At 33.7% G+C, this 14,362-nt stretch overlaps 1 protein-coding gene across 1 annotated transcript in view; it reads right to left on the reverse strand.

Moving 5' to 3' along the window:
* The window catches only part of LOC130448715 (protein yippee-like 2), a 249,952-nt gene that overhangs the window by 147,979 nt on the left and 87,611 nt on the right, over nucleotides 1–14,362 (reverse strand). The window contains exon 2 of the mRNA XM_056786196.1: nucleotides 14,109–14,271. The gene's annotated coding sequence lies outside the window, so the exon portion shown is untranslated. The remainder of the gene's footprint in view (nucleotides 1–14,108; nucleotides 14,272–14,362) is intronic.

A 14,362-nucleotide genomic window follows, 5' to 3' on the forward strand; every position in this document is an offset into this window, starting at 1 on the left:
TAAAGTAGGTGTATATTAATCCTTCATATAACTGATGTAGAATTAGCTACAGGATTATACAGAAATGACTAGAGAAGAAACTATATAGGACAAAACCAGTACCTGGAACAATCTACAAGGGTTGAGACAGGCAAACAATAGCTGGTGAAAGTCTGTTGAATGTATTAACCTAGGTAAGAAGAATCTACGAATACTAACAGAAGTCTAGTCGTGGCATTGTCGTTTCAATGGACACCTTAAGCCGCTATGTTTAACAGAGAGTGCAACGTGCAGTTTTGTTACGTAGAGAAAACCTTTATTTACTTTTTCTGTGCAAGTGCAAGAGGCTCGAAGCTCCAGAGCATTACACCTTGGAGGTAATGTAATAGAAGATCTTTGGCAGCTGGAACCATCTCACATTCTAGAGTTTCTAGAAAGAGTAGAAGATCAGCTGAAAATACACTTAGTATCCCCAGTGTCAAAACAAAAAATAGATTGAGTCGCAGTGTACAAGGTAACTTAATCACAATATACATTCTGCCTCGATATCGATAGTTTAGTCAGTTAAATATTTGTTAGAGCCTCTATCACCACAATAGGTTTGTTCTTTGTATAGAATTGGTCTACTATGTCAATTTCTCCATTTGCTATTGTCGTAGCTTCACTAAAAATGGAATATCACAAAAGCGAATTTTGCGCAGTTTTGTAGCTGCTCTCATCACTGCTCTTATCGTTTATCGTAGCTTCAGCATAGCGCACTCTAAAAAGATACAGAGGTTAGAAAAGTATCATAGTTGCCTAAAGTTTTATAGTGAATGATTCAAAATTGCATTATATAATGACGTAGCAATGATTACATACAGTACAAACACATTTTAACTCCTACTTTATATTTACTTTAATAATTACAATGAAGTTATTAATTTGAAACTAGTTTCGTTCAATTGAGTGATTGTATAAAAATATTTATGTATCTTTACTTTCGAGTAATTATCGTGCTCCGTTTCGATAACTTATTCTCAAATAATAATTTATTACTTTTAGCTCTTAACACATAAATTATGATTGGATTAATATTAATATTATTTGAAGATTTAACTGCTTATAGTTACGATTTGCTATTGCAATTTGTTAGTAGAAAAATTGGAGTGGACACTATATCCATCGCCTAGAAAATAATGTAACCACATTGGTTATATCCCATAAATTATTTTCCGATGTTATTGGCAGTATAAACAGATCCACATATATTTTTGGAAGTTATGTGACCTATATTTTGTGTTTCGATAGTAGTATTTTAAAGTAAACTTCTTTCTATTAGATGTGAACATTATGGAAGCAAAATTTACAAATAGACTTAGCATTAGTGCCAGCTTAGAATGTTATAATGAAATTATGTGGTGACCATGCTACGAGGTCTGGCTATTAAATAACGAGATTTCTAACCATTTCTTTATCAACGTTTACATCTTCAGCAAACATCCGGATGCATTAGTCGACCATCTGCACGCACAATTTGGTTGATTTTGGTCACTGATCCCGGAGTTGAAACAGTCACAGGGCGACCTGGGCGCTGGTAATCTTCAGTGCTCTCTCGGCTCTCACTAAAGCGCTTACACCACTCGAAAACAAGCGCACGGAACAAAGAATCGTCCCCATAGGCCTCTTGCAACAATTTATAGCACTCAGTCGGAGTTGTTTTCAATTTAACGATAAATTTGATTTTAATACGTTGCTGCTGTTTTTCGTAACACACGGTTTTCGGCACGAGAAAAAAACACGTTCGTTTCAAACCACTATGGCATAAATATACTAGAATAGTGACCTCATATGTGCCCTCGCATTTAACAATATTTAAAACAGCTACACATCCATTTACGACAATTTTCATCCTTTGACCGTTTCCCGGAATAACATCCTCAATAAAAGAATAATCCTCCGACCCTTGACTCACCAATACCTAACCTAGGGAATTCCAAGTTACATTCTGTTGGGAATTCCAAGTCACCTATATTTTATAATCCTCTTAATGTTCTTATAGCATGAAATTAACTGAATCCTTTTCAATATACCTGGTAACACGTTTTAGAAAAAACCAACACACTAGGTAATATAGGTACAAAACAATGGAAATCTGTAATTTGCTCTGATTCCGTCAAAATTACCGTTTTCAGAGCAGATTTTTAAAAAAGATGAAAAAAGGTGCTTCATTTTATTATGAGAGGACGGCCATAATGGTTAAACAAAAAAGAAGCGCCACAACCCACGCGAAATTCTGACTAGTATACGAAGGTGATATTGTGTGTTTCGTGAAATTTTTAAAGAATTCTTAATCATAAATTTTTACCAAGTAACTAAACCATTAAAAGTGATATTCATAGTGCGAAATAGGAAATTATTGAGCGAGCTTTGGATGAAAAAAAGCCCACTTTGATTAATCAGTAAGGGGAAATTCTACATCACAATAATCCAAGAACGCATACTGCAAAAAACACGGCCGAAAAACAACCACAGTTATGATGAAGTTCTACATAAGTTGCATATTCTATATATTCTACAGATATGGTCCCATCCGACCACTATTTTTGTTATTGGAGAACAATAACGAAGAGTGAACAAAACCGAAATTTTTTATTCAAAATCTTACGATTTCCAAATATTAAAAACATTAATTGAGATGCACAATTAGTTGAAAACAACGTGAATGCATCGTTAAATGAATTGTTTTATTGTATTTGAATAAATTAGTTTAAAAATGTATAAGAAAACTATACTAATTATTATTAGCGTGGCGACGAATTTAAAGAACAGGTAACTGCTAGAATGATTTGTAACAAAGCCGTGTTTTGTTTCAAACATTCAATTTGTGTTTGATAGATATTAACTTGTCGATCAGCTTAACAGTGTAAATACTATTTTAGTATCGCATCAATAAATATGTCTTAGTATAGTATTATTCTACGAGGGTTGCTACTTAAGTTTTGAGATACGACAACACAGATGTGAATATGTCTGACATTGTAATTATAAAATTTAATATTTTTAATGATGAACGCATTCAAAAGTACACTTCCTTCGCGTGATTTCATCTATAACATATTTTACAATAAATATTGCATATATATATATATATATATATATATATATATACAGTGCTTTTCAGATAAAAGTATCCATATTTAATAACTTTTGTAATACTGGTATTTAGAAAAAATCCAAAAACACGTCAATTTATGTTGGAAGGGGCAAGCATTATGGCTTATTTAAACTTACTGGAAAAGCCACCCCCTTACCCCTAGCAGCATCCCCTTTATTTTTTTAAATTACTTTTCATATTTTTTATGTAAAATTTGGAGCTGATTTCAAAAATGTATAATACTTGTAGGTTAAAGTGGTTAGTTTATGAGATAAACAATTTTTCTTTTAAGAGCACAAATTTTACTTATTATTTACTTTCACCTTATTTGCCTGTACTAAAATGGGTTGTACAACAGTTCAAACTCTTTAATCTTTTTAACTGTGCTATTTATTATGAAGTTACAATAAGTGTTCAAAATGAGTACCATTCACTTCCATACAATGGTATAATCTATTTTGAAATGCCTCTCTGACATTGCTTAATACGGCTGGATTTAATTGTCGACATTCATTTTCTATCCTCTCTCGTAAATCATCCAGAGATTCTGGTTGGGTAGCATAAACTTTTGTTTTTAAATACCCCCATAAAAAGAAGTCTAGGGGTGTTAAATCCGATGACCTAGGTGGCCACTCCATCATCTGCCCCCTTCTACCTATCCAACGAGCGGGGAATGTTTCAATTCTTTCTTGCAAAGAGTAAACCATTTCAGAGAAACAAAATAAATAATGTATCAAATTACACTATCAATAGTGACTACAAATTCTAGTTGACAATGTCAAACTTTAATAAAAAGTAGAGTTTTCTGTTGTTTGGATTTTTTAAGTAGAATAAATAGTACAGTTAAAAAGTAAATAATAAGTAAAATTTGTGCTCTTAAAAGAAAAATTGTTTATCTCATAAACTAACCACTTTAACCTACAAGTATTATACATTTTTGAAATCAGCTCAAAGAGGAGTATCCAAATTTTACATAAAAAATATGAAAAGTAATTTAAAAAAATAAAGGGGATGCTGCTAGGGCTGAGGGGGTGGCTTTTCCAGTAAGTTTAAATAAGCCATAATGCTTGCCCCTTCCAACATAAATTGACGTGTTTTTGGATTTTTTCTAAATACCAGTATTACAAAAGTTATTAAAGGTGGATACTTTTATCTGAAAAGCACTGTATATATATATATATATATATATATATATATATATATAAATATATATATATATATATATATATAAATCTGCAATCTGTACTTCTCTTTATAGGGTAATTGCTAACTAAGTGTTCTACATGCCGTCCGGTGTATGGAGCGTTCTCCAAAACAATAATAAATCCTGGTTCGGATGTCCGAAAACCTTTTTTCAAAATGTTTTACATCCATTTCCGCTTTTTAATCTCTAATTTTTTTTTGTTTGAGTTCAACGAATACTGTGTTATTACCAAGTACCGAGTATTGCTATACGTGTTGTCGTACGAGTTCTATTTGAGTTGTTTACTGATACTTGAAAGATTAATTTTGATCATGCGATGATTTTCTATGACTTTCGACTTGGATTAAACCAACAGCAATGTGCCGATCAAATCGCTTCGATTTTGGTGATGAAGCACCATCTAGAGCCACCGTGTTTCGCTGCTTTTCCGAATTCAATCGTGGTCGTACTTCGCTGCAGGATAAATTTTGTAAAGACCATCCAAAAACATAATTTTACAATCGCTCAAAAAATCTTGTGTCGATTGGTGCCTAGGAATGCTGAAAAAATTCAAACACGGTGCTTCAAAAGACGTCTATAAGATCGTGACAAGCGATGAATCATGGATGAACCCGAAACTAAAGAACAATCGACTGTATGGGTTTTTCGAGATGAGCAAAATCCAACAAGTTGTTGACGTATCAAGCACTTCTAAGCAAATGGACTGTTTTTTCGGATTAACTGGACTGACAGAGAAACTGGCCTTCCCGATCGGTCATCATCTTCAATGGAAAATTTACTTTTGAAGCTTGCAGTCCAATTTTTCACGGTCGCATACGAAGGACATTGATCACCAAGGGTATTAATAATATCTTCGTATATCTGCTTACCTCTTAACCCTTTTAAATACAGGTACTTGATGACGGCCCGATACTCCAATTTTTCGATTTTCTAAATTTTGAGACGATCATTTATGCTGGAAAAGGGATTATTTTATGTCGACTGAAAGATGCTAAGTAGAAGGAAACGGTAAACCTTATCAAAAGTTTGGATAGATATGACAGTGAGTAGCGTTAGCTAAATTATGGAAGGGGTCTACTGGGTTAAATAATCAGAGAGATAGAAATGCTTCATTGTCAAAAAATTGTTACAATTTGTAGATAAAAGCTTGTAAAAACTAAAAAACAAACATAAAAATAACTAAATAACTATACAAATAAAATAAAATTTCATTATACAGAAGAAAAATGCAATGAGCAACAACATTATAGGTAATATTAATAGTAATAGATACCTATTACTACTCGTAAAATCATAAATGTATATGTAAATTAGTTTTTTAGGCTTTCACGAGAAAACTATTTAACCGATCATCATAAAACTTTGTACCTATACTTATTCTTGAAGGTATTAGAAATAACATAGGATACTTTTTATGAAAAAAAATATATTTTTCACGTAATATAAGACAATTTTTTGTCAAAAATCTCAAAATCTAGCTTTCCAATAATGAAGTTCCAACCCTGAGTACAGGAATACCATTCCACTGTATTACCAACGGTCACGTCAATATCCAATCCAATTGACTATAGTTCCAGCTGTTTGGAATTTTTATTTATTTATTGTTATTTTTTTCAGTCATTATATATGCAGTATAGGACTATTGCATTTTTGAGGTTAGGTGTCATTTCTGTAGTTACATGCTATTAATTATTTGTCTATTGCGATGCTTTCAAATGGAAAGATGAAACTATTGCAATGTGGTGTTTCAATGGTGAAGTTTCACCTCCATTACTTGGTGAACCAGAAGAGCCTTTAAAAACTTAATTGTTAAGTAATACAGATGAGTCAAAGCAATTTTTAGGTAAAATAAGAAAGTATAACTCTTGCTTTCAATTATATGTATATCCTTCTTTAATGGCTTCAATGCGAGCGAAGCCGCCGATAAAAGCTAGTTAGTATATAAGTTCACAGCAAAAATTAAACCAGTATGCAGCATGCCCGGAATTAAATATTATTGCGGAATGCGGGAAAAGATGATATCAATTTGATTTCAATTGGCAAATGATTGTACACTTTTTTTGCGTTGTAAAATATTGAACCCTTAACTAATTCTAAACGTGTAGTAGGTGGGTAAAGATCGTGCTCCGCGTGTTCCTAAGTGGATAGCCGTGCAACGACCTTCCTGAAATTAGAGAAGCGTCCTTACGAAGTAGGTAAACGGTTTCAAAGATGAATAAGGAAGGAAGAGTCAGAATTTATAATCTTTTAAAGAACTCCTTGAAGTGACCCCGCTGTTTGGTCTGAGTAAATATCTAACAGTTCTCTTTTGTAGTTTGAAGATTCGCTCAAATTGAGTCGCACCACGCGTCCCCAGAAAGGAAGGGCATATCGGAGATGCGACTCAATAAGGGCATAACAAACTGTTAAGGAGGTGGATAAGTTTAGTTCTTTGGAAACTGATCTCAGCGCAAAACAGGAGAAACTTAATTTTTTAGATGGCGGCAATATGTAACTCCCATTTCAAGGAATTGTCCTTACTTATGTACTCACAGGAAGTCGCTTAGAAGTGAAAATGGTTTCGTTATTAAGTTTTGTATCAAAATCGAGTGGACGTTATTACGAAGAATTAGCTTGATCTTCATTACGCATTCGCGGCATCCATCTTTCAGTCAGCTTTTTATAAGTAATGTTTCATGCACAATAGTGCATATCCGTGCGGTTGAAATATTTACTTTATTAGCTATCTCATGTACTTTCATTCGACGATTGCTAACTAGAAGTGCTTCGATATTATCAACCATTTCTAGAATAGTTATAGTAACTGATGAATCCAGACGTTCAACATCATTCGTATTCTTATGGCCGTCGCAAAAAACCACTTACAAATCATTCTATGGGACGCAAATAATAATATATAATTTTCCTTTAAATTATTTTTTTACTAAAAAAAATAGTTTTCTTTATGTAAACTAAAAAGTTCATGGGTTAGCAAAGAAAAAAATCTTTCTTTTTTCAAAATTTGATTTTATTAACCAATTTAGTTGGACGGCCTCGATGCAACGATTCTAGTAGTAATACAATTTTTCGATATCATTTCTATAGTACGATTTGTCTTTAGCTTCAAAATAGGATTTAGTTCCGTGGCTAACTTCTCCATCGGCGCAAAATTTTTATTTTCTGTTCAGTGATCATCCTCTTGACGTCTGACAACATGAAACTGCGGAAGCTATTTGAAGTCATGCAATTTTACCATAGTTTTCATTGTTTTGTGTCAAGGTGCATTGTTTTGATGAAATAGCACTTCCTTCTTCTTCAAATGAGTCCATCATTTCCCGACTTTATCATTGAAACGCTCCAATAACGCTACTTAATAATCACAATTTATGGTTTTTCCCTAATAGTCGATCAATATTATACCATGCGCATCCCGAAATAATGATGCCATAATATTACCAACTGACTTTTGCATCTTTCAATGCTTTGGAGGTTTATCACGATTGAAATTCCGGTATGAAATGATAAAGATACGTTTCCTCATTTGTCATATATCGACGTGAAAATTGCAATAGAACAGCTCCAAAGATTGTTCACAATTATCAATCAATTTGTGAGCTTCCGCAGCATCCACTTTGAATATAACTATCGCATACCCAAATATTCGTACACAATATGTCCCGCACGTTCCTTTAATATTTTTAGGGTCTCAGCTATCTCGCTGAAGCTGAAGCATTGGATTCCATAGTAGTTTTTATTAAAAAGCAATACTTTATCAACACACGAAATTCCTTTGGATTCAAAATGATATGAATTTAATACTAATAGCGCCAAACTATGAACTTTTTGGCCCACCTAATCAAACTTATGTGACAAGTTATTGTAAATATGTTATAAGCTCCTGAAAAATGTGTCCCTCGTATTTCAATTCCGTAAAGCTACCTGGGTGGCATAAATATTATAACAATATCGCTTAGGTTATTGTTTTTCTCTATAACTAGTCTTTTGCCCATAAATACAGTTATCGAATATTCTAATACTATTCAAGTACTGTTTTTATTGCATTCGAAGAACACGCAAGAAAATTCGGTAATATTGGATCGGCCAAAAAACGGAGTAAAAAATTCAAAACATCGTGGGCTACAAATTATTAATTACGAACCTATTCACAGTTACCGCAAACGTTGAACAATCTAACCTAACTTTTAGTCCTTTAAAATATAGCCGAAAACTGCTAAACCGATATAATTAATCGACGGAATTGATAACAGAGAACTATTACTAAAACTTCAGAACTGCTCTAAGCGCGAGCGTCAATTTTGAAACTGTGTAAACTATCGGTCCCCAAGCTGATTCGGAATCAGATCTACAAACAAAGCTATTATCACATCAACCATTAAAGAATTGCTTCGTGTAGTTAACAATTAACAAATTGTTTGCCAAGGCGATGGTCACAAAAGGTTACAAGCAAGTATAACAAAAAAGGAAAATTATCCTTATTACAAACTAAACTAATATGTTACGAAAAGATAATATTTTACTTATGCTTTTATTAAATAAACGGATGATGTTTTGGTTAAGTTTTCGAATATTATTTTTCAAATCTTAAACATATAAAGTACTCATCATTGCAAAAACTAGAATGTGAACATAAAGAACAGTTATTGTTCAAATCTTACAAAGTAACCTAATTAATTGAATCAATTAACAGCGAAAGAATGATAAACATACTTCTCTATATATAGATTTTACACTTTTATATACATACTTTCACCAAGTCAACAAGTATGATGAAACGGATTAAGAAATGATGAATTGTTAAATATTATGAATATTCTTGAGAAATGAAAAAAAAAATCAATAGAAACATGTTTCCTAGCAACTAGAAGGCGTTGAACGCTTTTGAATAAATAGCGATAGCGACCAAAGTCGAGAGCGAGTATTATTTTACAAAACAACAGCAGTCAAACGCGGCACTAGACTTTTTTCCATGGAGTTGACTGCACTTTCTATAATTCGTAGCAGCAACAGGAACTGAGAGTCTAGACTGGTCGTAGACCCTTATAATATATCAAACTGTATTAAACGTTTATTCGACTTATACTGGAGGTTGTTTCATTTCATAGGACATAATTAGGAGGGTTTTAAAATAATCATTTTACTGGAAATAATAGAAGGAAGAAATAAAGCGAGTTAATGTACTTCATCAATTAATAGAAAATTAAATACTTTCACAAATAAAACAATTGCAAATTGTACTAACAACTACTAATAAAGTGAAAATAATTTTTAAGCGTTTTCTTATCGGGAACGTGGCAATGAAACACCAAAGTATTAGAAAGTTCTGAAAATTATATAGTTAGTCTACTTTAGTGTTTCATTACGACGTTCCCAATAAGATAAAAAAAGGCTCATACTCCAGCTAGCAAATACTTCGTTACAATATTTATACATATCTAAAAGTTCTTGATTTTAGGTCTCTTCTGTTTTAAAATTAGTTTTTTTTATTTAAAAAAAAAGGTGAACTTTCACGTTTCGATTTTTCTTCAAGTTATTATATTATTTTGATAAAGACTTGAAACGGAATCTAACACACGGTATTAACCTAATTTTGAACAATCTGCGAATACCAGCGGAAATTCTGTCGGGGCACTTTCGCCTCAACAAACACCTGAAGACGACAGACCTAGCAGATAATCCGGTGTGCAGATTTTGTTGCACAGAAGATGAAACCTCTATCCACATTCTCTCGAAGTGTGAAACACTAAGGAACTTCCAACTAAGTTACGTATTTACGTTTTTACATCTATTGTGGTCCTTTATGCAGCGATATTCTTCTAGTCTATCAGTTTAGCGAGTAAAACCTATAAATAGTTTCTTGTCAGTAACCATTCTATACCTTGTAGTCCTCACGTTTATGAACTTACACAAAGCACAATTTCCTACATTCATCGAAAAAATTTTCTGTTAAACTTAAAAATTTTGTGTACCCACTGATCTTACAATGCTCTATAATCAGAATTAAGAAAATTGTGACCGTATGTCTATACCTAACAGGTTCTCTGTAAGTTTTGGCGATTGGTCTAATATAAATGAACTCACATGTGTTTGGTATGCTAAACTTTTCTACCATAACCTGGAATTGTACTTCACTCCTCTTTTGGACGCTGCTGGTTGTTTTCTCAACGCCACAGAAGGGCTCCGATCAACGAATGTCATTGACCATTTAGTACACCTTTGCGTTGCCCTCATTATCCTCGTAGGTCGGTACTTTAGCAATCATGATTAAACTAAGTTGTTTGTTGTTTGGAGCATACACATAATCCAATGCAAACTTAAAATTGACGGAATCTAGTGCCTTGACTGTCGGTTAAGATAGTAGGCTTTGCGAAAAGCTGTACTTTGATAAAGCGCCACTACTGCTTTTAACGTCTTCCGACAACATCTTTGTGCGGCCCGCATACCAGATTGCTTTTGCCTGTATGAGTTCCCTTCCCTTCTAACCTTCTTTAGTTGGTACAGTTTTTTCAATTTGATTCGAAAACCATATTCTGTTACTGTTGCATCACTTGATTGGTCCATTACATTGTCTGCTTTCAGCTCTGTGATTAGTTTCTTATAGTTCTCATTATGCGTCTAGCTTATGTGCTATTGATTGGGTATAAATTTGAGCAAAAATGTGTGAAAGCTGTAGATTCAGTTGTAGAAGTCGTTTTTCTGGCTTTGCAGTTTCCACTTTTACACGACACCACACTTCCATTAGTCTTATTTGTATAATTAAAGGGTTATTTCCAAATTGAGTACACACTTTTAATACATATTGTGGGGCAGACAGACAACCCCTTCATGGGACTCAGAACACCTAGGTGTGTATGAAATAGAAAACGAAGATCTCTGACAATTAAGGCCATCCCACATTCTATACTTTTTAAAAGGAGTGGGATTTATGGATCAGCTGTAAACATTGGGTTTTCAAGTATCGCAGCAAGAAAAAGGGACACAATAGATCTTTTGGATAGCAGTGTATACCAGACCCCAAATCCATACATACACACAACACACATTTTTCAGCATTTGACAAACGTTCTGGCAACCGTTGGCGTGGTTCAATTCTTAATAACATTCCATGGAAGCATGTGATTTAAATATACTCCAAGACACCGTATTTCTCTAGCAAAGACAATACCCTTAAGCAGTGCTAGGCGTAACAACTTAAGATTAAGATATAGTTCAGAAAAAGTTATTTGTAAATTTAGATGAATGCTGTGTAACATTTTATTCTATCTGAATCGTACCAATTTCCTTATGAAAATATAAATAATCTCTATAACATAAATATTTTCTAGTGCAATTTTATCACGAAACCAACATATGGAAGTTTTGAAATGGGTCAAATGGCGCTCACTAACTATTCCCACAGGATATACATTCGAACATGCAGTTGATTTCGCATTAAAGCTTCAATAACAGTATAAGTAAATATAGTATAAGATAACATGCCAGAACCGTATTAGGAATTTCATCACATATCAAATTGAAATTTTTCATTTGGTACAAATATTTTTCATATTCCATTTGTAGGAAATGTAGTGAATAGTTCAGATGAGTCAAGTATTAATGGGTCGTTCTTTAATTACGGAAGTTTCTAGCTGCATGGAGAGAGGTGTAAAATCAATTAGAACATTTAGTTATTTTTCGGAGATATTGAATAATTTTAATTAATCTATAAAATATACAATCTAGAAATAGCTTTCAGTTATCATGAGCGACACATGAAAATGGTGGAATGAAAATTATTTCTATTACAATTAACCGGCTTGTGTCATGGTAGACAAAGAGACAAAGCAAATCTTCAAATATCTTGAGTCAGCAGAACATAATCAGCGACCATCAATACGGCTTTCGTAAACACTGATTAACCGGGGATCTGGCCTATGTCACCAGCATATGGACTGAAGAAATTGAAAAATATGGGAAAACCAGAGCAATCGACATATCGAAGGCTTCCGACGAAGTTTGGTATAGCAATATTCTAAATAAATTAAGGTCGCTATCAATGGACACGCCTCAGAAAAGTTCGAGGTCAACACTGGTGTTTCCCAGGGATGGATCTTGTCAACTCTTTCTCCTGTACATCAAAGATCTACTCAATAAAACTGCAAACACGATCTATAGCTTCGTTGATGATAGCACACTGGTGTGGGTTGGAAGCAATCTGATTGAGTTTAATGCAGCAAAGACCTAGGATGCTATTTTTACACTGAGGTTCAGGATTTGATCACCATTCCCGCAAATTCGCTTGTCGGATGTGGAGGTTGGGAGCAATATGTCCTGGTATAGTTACGTAACCCAATTAGCTAAGACAGCTTCACACAAAATTGAAGCCCTCTTTAAGACTAAAAAGCTATATACTCCGCAATCGCTTCTAATGCTCTACAAGGCCGCAAGAATACGCTGAGGATGTTAGACTCAATACAGAAGAGAGCATTCGACTTATAGGCGATCCAGAGTTCACCAGAAACTTGGACAGCTTAGGACATAGATAAAAAATCGGTGACCTGATTCTGTTTTACCGATACTACCACGCCAGATGCTCTTCTGAGTTGTCCAGCATAATTCTCGAGCAATATTTGCAAGACCTACTCGACAGGCAAACTTGGCTCATGAAGCCCGAGTTCACCTGCAGTTCAATTCTACATAATCATCTTCATGTGAAAAAAATCGTAACTTGTTGGGTAGTACATATGCTAAAGGATTTCCAGAAAGCAGGGATTAATAATCGCGCTGCGAACATTATTCAATCGCACTGCTTCAATAGTCGTCTATAAGATCGTGACAACCGACGAATCATGGATCTCAGCTTATAACTCGAAACTAAACAACAGTCGACTGTATGGGTCTTTAAATATGAGCCAAATCCTACAAAAGTTGTTCGCGCACTTTGAAGCAAATGGTCGCCTGTTTTTCAGAATAACTGGACATGTCGCAGACGAATCACTTTCCACATGACAATGGTGGAGAATGATTCAATCAGAAACAATTTTGTGCAGTCAAAACATTGAATTGATGGGTGATCCGACGTATAGTCTTTGGCTCCCAATGATTTCTTTTTATTTCCTCGAGGTCAACGTTTTTCTACACCTGAAGTAGCGATTCATGCTTCGACAATTGGTTAGAACGCATGCAAAAGTGTATCGATCTTAATGGAACATATTTTGAAAAATAATAAATCCATATCCAATTAAGTATCAATTTTTGTTTTCATTTGTCCATCTCAAAACTTATGTAGCAATCCTTGTAGCGTTTATTGCGTATTGAAAATATTATATTAGTTTACGTTGTTGTAATTAATTCATCAATATCTAATTATAAAACAATGAGAGGATTATAAGGAATGTAATGTAGGCAACAATCCGTGATATAGGAATAGATAATGTGGATAATCCAATTTGCCTTACTGAATAAAATAGTACAAATACTGATCATGTAGATTAAGTTCAATATTTGTCTAGAATTATTGCTAATTCACTTTTAATGAGTGATCTATATGAATAGTTCGAATTCGTGATTGAATTGAACAGGATCTACAGTGTCGTGCATAACTGAAAGATTTTTTTCAAATAGTCCCATTTTTATCAAACATTTTTCGATTATATTCAAAGATATTCCAACTAATTACTTGAATAAACCAAAAAATGTTAATTCAATTATGGATTGGGTCGCAATATAATAATTATAAATTTTAGTTTCTGCTTCTATATATTTATTTGTTTAGTACTTTTAGTTATAGTTAGTGAATTTTAATAAGCATACCTAAAAATCCACGAATGGTGGCGGCTATAGAAGTGGCCACGGTTAGTGCAAACCTGCGATCAACAGTGGCGTCAGTCTCTTAAACATGTAAGAGTACCCATAGGAGACTCGAAGACTTGGTTAAGGATTAAAATGGTCACGTGCACTTCCTCATTGGAATTATCTGCAAGAAGTTTAAATAATAAATATTTAGGAAATTACTTATACTGCTGACAAAATTTTCGAATTTGAAATCCGGATGAAGGGTTATTTTT

Source organism: Diorhabda sublineata, chromosome 9 (assembly GCF_026230105.1).
Source record: "Diorhabda sublineata isolate icDioSubl1.1 chromosome 9, icDioSubl1.1, whole genome shotgun sequence".
In the NCBI taxonomy this organism is placed as follows: domain Eukaryota; kingdom Metazoa; phylum Arthropoda; class Insecta; order Coleoptera; family Chrysomelidae; genus Diorhabda; species Diorhabda sublineata.